Genomic DNA, 10755 nt, shown 5'->3' on the forward strand with positions numbered 1-10755 from the left:
TAAGCATTGAATATTAGCATCCCTCAGCAGCAGGGGGCTTTCCAATCTCTCGTCATAAAGCTTATAGATAATATTTTGGTGCAGTCAGTGGCTATTGGGAAGCCACTTGCAGTCACTGGGCCTCAGTTTCTACATTTGTAAACTGGGGATAATAGCAGTTGACCCTATTTAACAGTGCCAAGTGAAGCCACCAAAAGGGGGAAGAAATGTATCACAATTCTCTGGAATCCAATTCTTCCTGTAGAGGCCATATTCTGTGAGAAGGGCCATTCGTTGTTCAGGAAATTGCCCAACTTGCTGTCTACAGCGGGACCCTCTGAATGTCTGGACAGGAAGCAACGCAAATTGATACTGCCCAGCCCACCATCAGCTCCATCTCCTTCATGCCCCATCTTTCTATCGGGGCCATATGTCTCAGGGCCTCTTGCTGTGTCAACAATACAGGATGATGGAGTGGTCACTGCAGAGTCACAGTGAAAGGACATGTTAGGGCCCCACAACATCATCCACTTCAACCCATCTGACCTTTCTGGATGTTCACTCGTGTAAGGCATTCTGCCAGATACCAGGGCCATGACTGTGACTAATATCCTGACTGTGCCCTTGAGTAGCTCAGGATCTGACAGGGAAACAAACAGTGGTGCTGGAGGGTGGACAATACAGCAATAGAAATGTGTTCAAGGGATGAAAGCTGTGCAGAGGAGAAAGTGGTTAAATCTGTTTGAGGTGGTTGGGGAGGCTGGACCCTAACCACAGGGGTTCTGTCTGAACTGGGCTTTGAAGGATGAGTAGGAGCCTCTCAGGGGCACAAAAGCACTTGAGGTAGAAGAAACTGCATGAGTTCCCTCCACTTGTTTGGAGGAATTTCAAGGATTTTGGAGTGAGAGTAGCCATGGTTGACAAGGAAGCTCACAGTAGTTTTAAGGCCAGTGGCTTCACTTGGAATTCCTTTTTTTAATTTTTAAATTTATAATCTTTAAATTGTTGCAATACCTGCAACAATGGCCTCAAACATACCAGCAATTGTGAGAATGGCACAGAACAGGGCAATGTTTTGTTTAGTTGTACAGAAGGTCACGATAAGTCGGAGCCGACTTGATGGCAACTTACAGCAACATTTTTTAAACCCATAGATAACATAGACAACTAATGGTTCCATAAGATTCACTTGGAATTTCTGATAAAAAATAATAACTAATAACTTTTCATTTTGCTGATAATACTGAATTGTTTGGTTATTTATTTCCCACAAATATGGACTCAAGGTAGGTCAAAGTAGGGGTATGCTTGGATGCTTTGCCTAATGCCAGGTGGAAAGTGCACCTTGAACTCCCCAGGCTGCAGGTGGAATTCAGGTGGCCCTTTCACTGCCTGCTGCTTGGGCCTCACCCCCTTCCCAGCATATAAACCTGCCAGCAGCCTCCCTGAATCACAGCTGGGGTGGGAAGGAGGCTGTGCAGGGCAGGCAGAGCTCAGCACACACAGGTCAAAGGAAAAGTCAGAGGTGAATCTTGGCCAAGAAAAGTGACCATGGACCTGATCCTAAGCTTTTACAAGGACCTGTTTTCCTGGCCACCAGCCTCATGTTCCTCCACCTGTGAGTAGCTTCCCAGCTTCCTCTGTGACCTTGGACTTGGCTTTATGGTGCTTCTCTGGCCACTTTTCCCCGGCTGTTTTGAAGATTAAAAAAAGAGATAGCAGACGGGAAGTTGCTTAAGTGTTGGCTGCTACAAAGCCATGAGTGGTTATATTAGTCATCTTATGCAAATCCTATGAAGCTACTTCTTCATAGACTATCCCCACCCACCTCCCAAATCCCAATTTCTGTGGCAAGGAGTGTTTAGTGACATTCTTTGTTCCTGGGGACTGACTACCAATTTGGACCTAGACAAATCAATAAGAATACAGCAGAAAACCAAAAACCAAACCCATTGCCATCAAGTCGATTCTGACTCATAGTGACCCTATAGGGCAGAGTAGAACTTTTGGTTAGCAGCTGTAGCACTTAACCACTACACCACCAGGGTTTCTAGCAGAGGAAGCTTTAAAAACAATTGACCACTCAAATGGGCAATATTTAGAGCAAAAGAGACCTTTCATTTAGCAATATGCTTTTCAGCTTCTCCCATGCCTTGATAGCTTGATAGCTCTTTTTTTTTTTTCTTTTTTTTTTAACGCTGACCTTCATGCCCTTTTAAAGTTTCATTTTATTGCATGTTATAAGACTGGCTGGATTTGTACAAAATATTTAGAACCTATACTGAATTAAAGGGAAACTCCAAAGAAGGGGAAACAAGGTCTGATTTCAACTGCTTGGAACATTTTATGGTTGCTGATTTTATGTTGCATAACAACAGGAAGTTGCCTGGATTTTAGAAAGTCCCTTCTCTTTTAACTGAATACATTTGTAGGGCATGTTGAAGCATTTATATTTTTCAGGCACAAATTCCTTGTTTGCTTCTACAGTGTTAACCTTGTAGGACAAGCAGCTTTGCTGTGAATGGTTGTCCACAGCTCCTTCCTCAGCCTCATGTCTTCCTCTAGTTGACCACCTCTCAGTAACTCCGGGGTGGCAAGGCTTGTCTATAGACATAGATATAGACCTAGACACCAGAAACTGTGGCTGCTCTGAGGCCTCCCTGTGAAGGCAACTTTAAGAAGGACTGGATCCTAAAATGGGGAGCAGAGCATATAGTGAAGGAAAAGCATAATAAACACCTCAGAGCAAAGTGTAAGAAAGACCTCACTGTAGGCTCTTTTTAATCCTCTGTGATGAACTGGATGCAATTATGCAAAACCTTATCATCAGAAGAGAAAGATTTTTTTCTCTTTTCTACCTATAATTGTTGTCTTCTGTCATTGAGTCAATTCTGACTCATGGCAACCACATGTGTTAGATAGAGTAGAACTGCTTCATATGGTTTTCTTGGCTGTAATCTGTATGGAAGAAGATACCAGGTCTTTTCTTCTGTGGTGTCACTGGGCAGGTTCTAATCGCCAACCTTTTGTGCCACCCAAGGACCTCATTAACTAGAATGGGAACACCCAAATCCTGCAAAAGTACACTTATGAAATAGACACGAGCAAAGACCCAAGAAAAGTTCCAGCTTGAACCTCTTTGGAGCCCAAAGTGTGGAAACCTTTATCAAGTATTCACTCTAGGATTGGTGTCAGGAAGATTTTAGATGCTTTTCACTAATCATCATTACTTTTTGTGAGTCTCACAGTGGAGGTGGGAAAGGAGATGGTGATGAAGTGTGATTATTGCTGTTGGAGTTGTTATTGTTTTTTATCACCTACATGTTATCTCTTCAACACTGGCGTCTATACTACAATCCTGGTCATCTGGCTTGTGTCTCACTTTATAGATATGGAAGCTAGTCACACAATGTTCTAAAGAAGCTTGAGATTCCTGGGCCCAAGCCTCTACCTTTTGTGGGTACTGTTCTGGCCTACCACAAGGTGAGCGTTGTAGCTCCCTCTTTTGCTTCTTATGGTTCCATATGCCTGCTCAGTTCCATCAGTACAAATGCCCTTCCTCAGGAAGAAGTTTCTGGAACTTTCTAGAAACTGTGTATACCCCATCCAGCACATTGTCTTGGATTCCCTATAGGGATCTATTGTCAAATGTTGAGGTTTTTACCCCAGTCCAACTGTCCAGTTCCCTGGCCTGTTCAGCACAAGACTTGATGTTCTAACATTGTGAACATTGTGAAGAGGAATATCTTTCTGCTAGGTGCTTCTTCCTAAGAAGCCATAGTGGTCCTTTGCATTGGGAGAAATGAACAAAGGGAGTCTTGGTAGTGGCTCATTAAGCTGTGTGCACTAGATTCAAACTCTCCTGCTTCAAGTGTGAGTTCTGGATAGACTTTTTTTTCCTCCTTCCTAGGTAGATTGTTTTAAAAAATAATTTGTTTTTTTTTCTTTTGTTGTTGTTCCTCCTGGATAAATTTTGAACTTCAGATTACCAGGCAGCTCAAGTATTCATCATCTAGTAATTTGTACACACTGCCTTCTCTCAAGAACTGCTAAACCTCCTGTAGTTATTTCCATGGCTTTACCCAGCTCTTGCTACCCATGACATCTTTTAGGAATTTGAGAGCTAGAACAAGATCTTTCTGCCTTTCTTCTTTTCTATCAAAGCATCTGTGAGTGAAGATGAACAGGGAGTGAATACAGCTGAGACAAGATGGTGGTTCTCTATTAACATCAGATATTTAACTACTAAATTTTTTTTTAAACTAAAGCATGTTGTCGTTAGGTGCTGTTCAGTTGTTTTCGACTCATAATGACCCCATGTGACAGAGTGGAATTGTCCCATGGGACACTCATTCATTTTCTCCAAGGTTTAGATTTCTTGAGTTCCCATGGAGGTAATTATTCAGAGGGTTATGAGATTTTAGAGACAACATATACACAAGCAAAAACATTTCAGAAAGACAAAGAGTTACCTATTATTCATAGACAAGGTTACATCATTCAGCATCTACAATACTTTGAGAAAATTCAAGAGTTATTTTAAATTCTCCATTTAGAACATCTCAGCTATTTTCCCTCTTTACCCCTAAGATATCTCTGAATAAGAACTTCCCTTTATTTGCAGTGAAAAGATAGCGCAGTAGTTTCCTAGGGCTGCCATCACAAAGTACCACGAAGTTGGTGGCCTAAAACAACAGAAATTTACTGCCTCACAGTTCTGGAGGCCAGAATCAAGGTGGTGACAGGCTTGTGCTCTCAGTAAAGGCTCTTGAGAAAGATCTATCCTTGACTCTTCCTAGTTACTGATGGTTCCCGGTAACCCTTGGCATTCCTCGGTTTGTGGATGCATCACTCCCATCTCTACCTTAGTCTTCACATGACCATATTCTCCCTGTGTCTCTCTATGTCTGTATCTCTTCTCCTCTTCTTATAAGGACAGCAGTCATATTGGATTAGAGCCTACCCTACTGTAGTATGACCTCATGCTCAGTTAACTGATAACAGATTTGTTGTTAGTTGCTGTAGAGTCAGCTGCAACTCATGATGACTTTTGTATAATAGAATGAATCGTTACCTGATCCTGCACCATCTCCATGATTTTTGATATTTTTGAGCCCATTGTTGAGGTCCTATTTCCCCACAAGTTTACATTCACTGGTACAGAAGGTTCAAATTTCAACATATCCTTTTGGGGGACAGAATTCAAATCCATAATAGAGAGTAAGCTTGATTTCAATCTTTTTTTTTTTTTTGCCCCAGAAAGAGGTAGAATTGAATACATTTAAATTTTAATCTAATTTTATTTTGTTTCTCCTTGAAGGGTATGTGGTATTTTGACATGAAATACTCTAAAAAGTATGGAAAATTATGAGAGTGAGTATTCTGGAAACTTCCATTGGATAAACTTGTTGTAATGAGGCACTCAGCTGTGTGGAGGACAATCACAGCCCAGAGCCTGGTAGGATAGACTATCTCTTGCAAGTCTCTTGAAGAAATGCCATACCTATGATCTCATATGTCTCCAGATGTCAAAGTCTACAGTCTGAATGAGGCCTAGAAAATTGTAGATAACTACTTTTCTCTGGAGTTTGATGGGCAGAGAGTGCTAGCATTACTTTCTGTCCATTTTTTCCTTCTGTAGGTCCCCTTCAATTGCATAAAAATGCATTATTTCAAACTCTTCTGTTTTTGTGGAAACCCTGGTGGTGTGGTGGTTAAGAGCTACGGCTGCTTACCAAAAGGTCAGCAGTTCGAATCCACCAGGCGCTCCTTGGAAACTCTGTGGGGCAATTCTACTCTGTTATGAGTTGGAATCGACTCGATGGCACTGGGTTTGGTTTTTCTGGTTCTGTTTTTGTAGAGGTGTGTGGCTGAGTTGATTCTGACTTATAGTGACTCCATGTGACAGAGTAGAAACACCTCATAGTGTTTTCTAGGCTATAATCTTTACTTGAAGCAGATCACCAGGTCTTTCTCTCATGGAACTACTGGGTATATTCGAACCGCCAACCTTTCAGTTAGCAGCTCAGTGCAGACTGTTGCTCTACCAAGGCTCCTTCAAACCGTTCTAGTAGGTGCTAATCCTAATAGGCTTCATCCTAATAACTTATATAAGAGGATGAACACTAAATATCCTCGATACTTACTTAAACTCCCTTGCTTCAGAATAGTTTAGGAAATGGATAGAAGGAAGTGCGGTGGTTCTCATCAAGTTTTATATGTGATTACAGAGCCATTTGAGTTCCTCTGTGAAGTCAAAGAATAGGCGACTTTTGGTAAATTTTCCATTTTGTTCTATCAAATTCAAATGATTTGTAACGGAAAACAAAATATCAGGACAGTGTAAGTAAAATTAGTATACCTTATTCCATTGGTTTATTCCCACAAATGGATATTCTAATGCCAGGAGAGCAGGCCCAATTTGGATAGATCACATAGAAAGACTCAGCTTTGTGTAGCACATGTGTCAAAATTGGGATGTCCCTGATGCTATGTCATCAACATACAGCTGAGGCCCAGTTGGAGTCCACATATGAATATAAATGTAAGTAATAAAAAGAAAATTAAAGATCAATTATACATGCTCTTCTATATTCCTTTATACCTTTTTATATTTCTTTCAAATTTTTCTAGACTTAATGCTACCAAAGACCTCTTTTTAGTAGGTAAAATAACATTAAACAACAAAACTGTAAAAGAATAAGAGAATTCTTGAAAATAGGGCAAAAATCATTCATAATTCTATTATCACTTTTGAACATTCTAAGTCTTTTTCTATGTGTACATATTTTTTACATGTTTGTAATCAATATGTCTGCAATTTTTGTCTAATAAAGCCATATGCATTATTCATGTTTTGACATATCTTCAAAATTATAATTTTATATGATTGGATGGACTGGCCTTAATTACATTTTGCTCTTAGATAATTTCTTGCCTTCAATTTTTAACTAACCTGGTGGTGCAGTGTTTAAGAGTTATGCTGCTAACCAAAAGGCTGGCAGTTCGAATCCACCAGCCTCTCCTTGGAAACCGTATGGAGCGGTTCTACTCTGTCCTATAGCTTCGCTATGAGTTGGAATTAACTTGATGGCAATGAGTTTGATGTCTCTTCAAAAATGAAATATTTAAGCATAAAAAAATTACAAAGAATGATATAGGAAACAGCCATGTGTCCACCACCTCACTATAACACTTGTTCTAATGTTCTTTCTAACCATGATCTCTTTTAAGAGCTAATTCGTCTTTAAATGTCCCTTCATTATGAGAACGCCAGTGGTTCTATGGTCAGAATTTGCTGTGTATCATACCTTAACTTAACTATGTTTCTGTGTATTGGGCAACTAGGAATATGGATTTTGTCATATCAGGATGAATGTATGGTTTCTCAGGAGTGGCTCCAGCTACATAACTGAGTTTGATGAGATTAATCAGCTCTGTTTCCAGACATAGGTTTTATGATGGTCCACAGCCTGTGATAGCCATCACAGATCCAGACATGATAAAGATAATACTGGTGAAAGAAAGTTATTCCGCGTTCACAAACCGGAGGGTAGGTATCAATTTTTTCATTAAAAATTTTATTCATTTATTTATGTTCTAAATTTGAAATAATTATAGAGTCACTAGAAGTTTGAAAACCAAAAAAACAAACAAAGAAACAAACAATCCCCCAAACATATACAGGAAGGTCTCATGTATCGTTCATGCAGTTGCTCCCAGTGTTAACATCTTGTCTAACTACAGTATGGTATCAAACCAGTAAATTGACATTGGTACAATGCACAGAGCTTATTTGGATTTCATCTGTTTTATGTGTACTCACTTGTATGTGTGTTTGTGTGCGTGTAGCTCTATTTCAGTTTTATCACATGTGTAGGCTTGTGTAACCACCAGCACAATCAAGATATAAAACTGCTCCCTCACCATGAGGCTCCCTCTTGCTCTTCTTTTATAGTCACAGTCTGTAGCTTGTCTTTCCTCTTAACGTGGTCGTTAGCTGAGCAAACTTTTTCTTTATTTTTATGAAGCCAATTTATTAATTTTTCCTTTTTTGAATTGTGCTTTTGATGTATAGTCTGAAAACTCTTCACTTAGCACTAGGTCCTGAAGATTTTCCTCTTCTTATTCCCCTTCTTCCTCTCCTCCTCTCTTCCTCGTTCGCCCCTTTCTGCTTCCTCTTCCTATTCTTCTTCATCTTAGTCTTCCCTTCCTTCTTTTCTTCTTCATCTCCACTTTTTTTTTTGAATTTCATTGTTTACATTTACATTTAAGTCGTTGATTCATTTCAAGTTAATTTTTGTATGAGGTGTGAGGTTTAGGTTGAGGTTCATTTTTTTGGTCTATGGATGTCCAATTGCTTCAGTTTCGTTTGCTGGAAAGGCCATATTTCCTCCATGGAAATGTTTTTGCACCATTCTCATAAATCAGTTGGTCATGTTTGTGTGGATCTATTTCTCATTCTCTGTTCTCTTCCATTGATCTATGTGTCTATTCCTCCACCAATACTACACAGTTTATTCCTGTAGCTATCTAGTAAATCTTAACATCTTGTAGAGTTAATCTTCCCACTTTTTTAATCCTTTTTAAAAATGTTTTAGCTATTCTATGTTCTTTGCTTTCCATACAAAATTATAATAAGCTGGTCTAAAAAAATCTTGCTTGGATTTTGATAAGAACTAATTAAAGCTAGAGATCAATTTGAGGAAAGTCAACATCTTTATTTTGTTGAGTCTTCCAATTCATGAACACAGTGTATCTCTCCAGTAGATTAGATTTTCTTTGATTCCTTTCATCACCATTTTGTAATTTTCAGTATGCATATCTTACACGTTTTGTTAGATTTATAACTAATGAGTTGCTGTTGAGTTGACTCTAACTCATGGGAACCCCATGTGTGTGACAGGAGAATTGGGATCCATAATGGATGATTTTTCAGTTGCAGATCATTAGGCCATTCTTCTGAGGTGCCTCTGGGTGTACTTGAACCTCCAACATTTTGGTTAGCAACCAAGGATTTTAGATTTAGAACTATTTCATTTTCTTTGGAGTGATTGTTAATGGTAATGTTTTCTTAATTTCAATTTCCACATGTTCATTGTTAGTATATAAAAATGTGATGATTTTCATGTGCTTACTTGTATCCTGCAACTTTGCTGAACTCCCTTATTAGTTCTGGGAGTTATTTTTTTTTTAGCTTTTTTGTTTTTGCATAGTCTTGAGACTGGTCATGTAGACAATATATCATCTGAAAACAGAGACAGTTCTATTTCTTCCTTTCCAATCTAAATGTCATTTATTTCTTTTTCTAGTCTCAATGCACTAGGTAGGACTTCTAGTATGATGCTGAATAAGAGTGATGAGAGTGGCTATTTCTTCATTTTTCTCGATCTTTGGGGGGAAGATTTCAGTCTTTCACCATTAAGGATGATGTTAGCTGTAGTTTTTTTGTAGATGCTCTTTATCAAGTTGAGGAAGTTTTCCTGGCATCTTAGTTGCTTAGAATTTTTATCATGAATGAGTATTGTAGGTACCCATTTAAAAACAAAATAAAATTTTGGAATATGGAGGAACGTTTTCAAATAGGCCAGCCTGTGGCTGGGAAATAGAATTATCTCCTTCCTTTCCTTTCCATTCATGGGAGAACAAGTAAGGGGTAATTTCATTTTTTTCAGAATATTTGTTATTCTGGAAGTGCTAAGTGAAAGAAACCAGTCACAAAACACCACCTATTGTATGATTTCACTTATCAAATATTCCTAGTTTTTAAAGTATTAACTATTATTAAAAAAATTACCATTAACAAGGTATCTCCTTTTCAAATTGCTTATGCAATAGATATATGTAAAGACAGAACTGGTCTGAGCCAAGGTCATCTTGCTATGCCAGCAATCTCTTTCCACTCTTCACTGGCTTGGAGGAGGTACGAGGTCTTGTTCTTTTCTCTTCCCCTAGAAAGAGTTTGCCTGTATTGTGTACATTTCCATTTAAAAGGGAATTGGCGAATAAAAGCTGGAAACCACACTAGGTGGCTGGGTGTCCACTTCACAGGGAGTATTTGGGATAAATATTGATTGAACATCTAGCCTAGGGTCTGCTATCTAGTAGACAATCTTCAAGCATTTATTGAGTAAATGATGCCTGTTCAACAAATTATCTACAACTGTGGAGATCTCTGGAACTTATGTAGGGCAAATGTCTTTTGCTTTGAATTACAGCTTTTGGATCCAACGGAATTTATGAAATCTGCCATTACCGTGGCTGAGGATGAAGAGTGGAAGAGAATATGAATGTTGGTGTCTCCAACCTTCACCAGTGGAAAACTCAAGGAGGTTAGGGAAAAAAAAAAAAAAAAAGATTGCTAATTAGACACTTAGGGAACCAATCTGGGTACAGGTAGAAAGTGAGGTTGCTTTATGAGGGGCAGTGAGCTGAGTTCAAACTTCCTGAAAATGGCCTTTTATTTTATGTCCCAGAAGAGACATTATAAGATTTATGGTAAAATGTCACTTACTACTCTCTGCTTGGGAAAGCCAGGTCTTTCTAGGTCTTGAGTCTTCATATTTATCAATGGGTGGTGGTGTGTTTTGTGTTTAGATGTTCCCCATCATCGCCAGTATGGAGATGTGTTGGTGAAGCATCTGAGAGAGGAAGCACAGAAATGTAAGCCTGTTGCATTGAAAAGGTAAGTAGGAGAGTGGTGGCTGGGAATCTGAGCTCTGTCACAAGGCCCTCCAGATGCCTGACACCGAGTTGAAATTCCCAAAGTTGAGTTAC

General features: G+C 39.1%; 1 pseudogene; it reads left to right on the top strand.

Moving 5' to 3' along the window:
- The first annotated feature begins 1530 nt into the window (after positions 1-1530).
- LOC101350984 (cytochrome P450 3A4-like) overlaps positions 1531-10755 on the top strand; it is a 43824-nt pseudogene continuing 34599 nt past the window's right edge.

This window comes from Trichechus manatus, unplaced genomic scaffold (genome assembly GCF_000243295.1).
Source record: "Trichechus manatus latirostris isolate Lorelei unplaced genomic scaffold, TriManLat1.0 scaffold00077, whole genome shotgun sequence".
Taxonomy (NCBI): domain Eukaryota; kingdom Metazoa; phylum Chordata; class Mammalia; order Sirenia; family Trichechidae; genus Trichechus; species Trichechus manatus.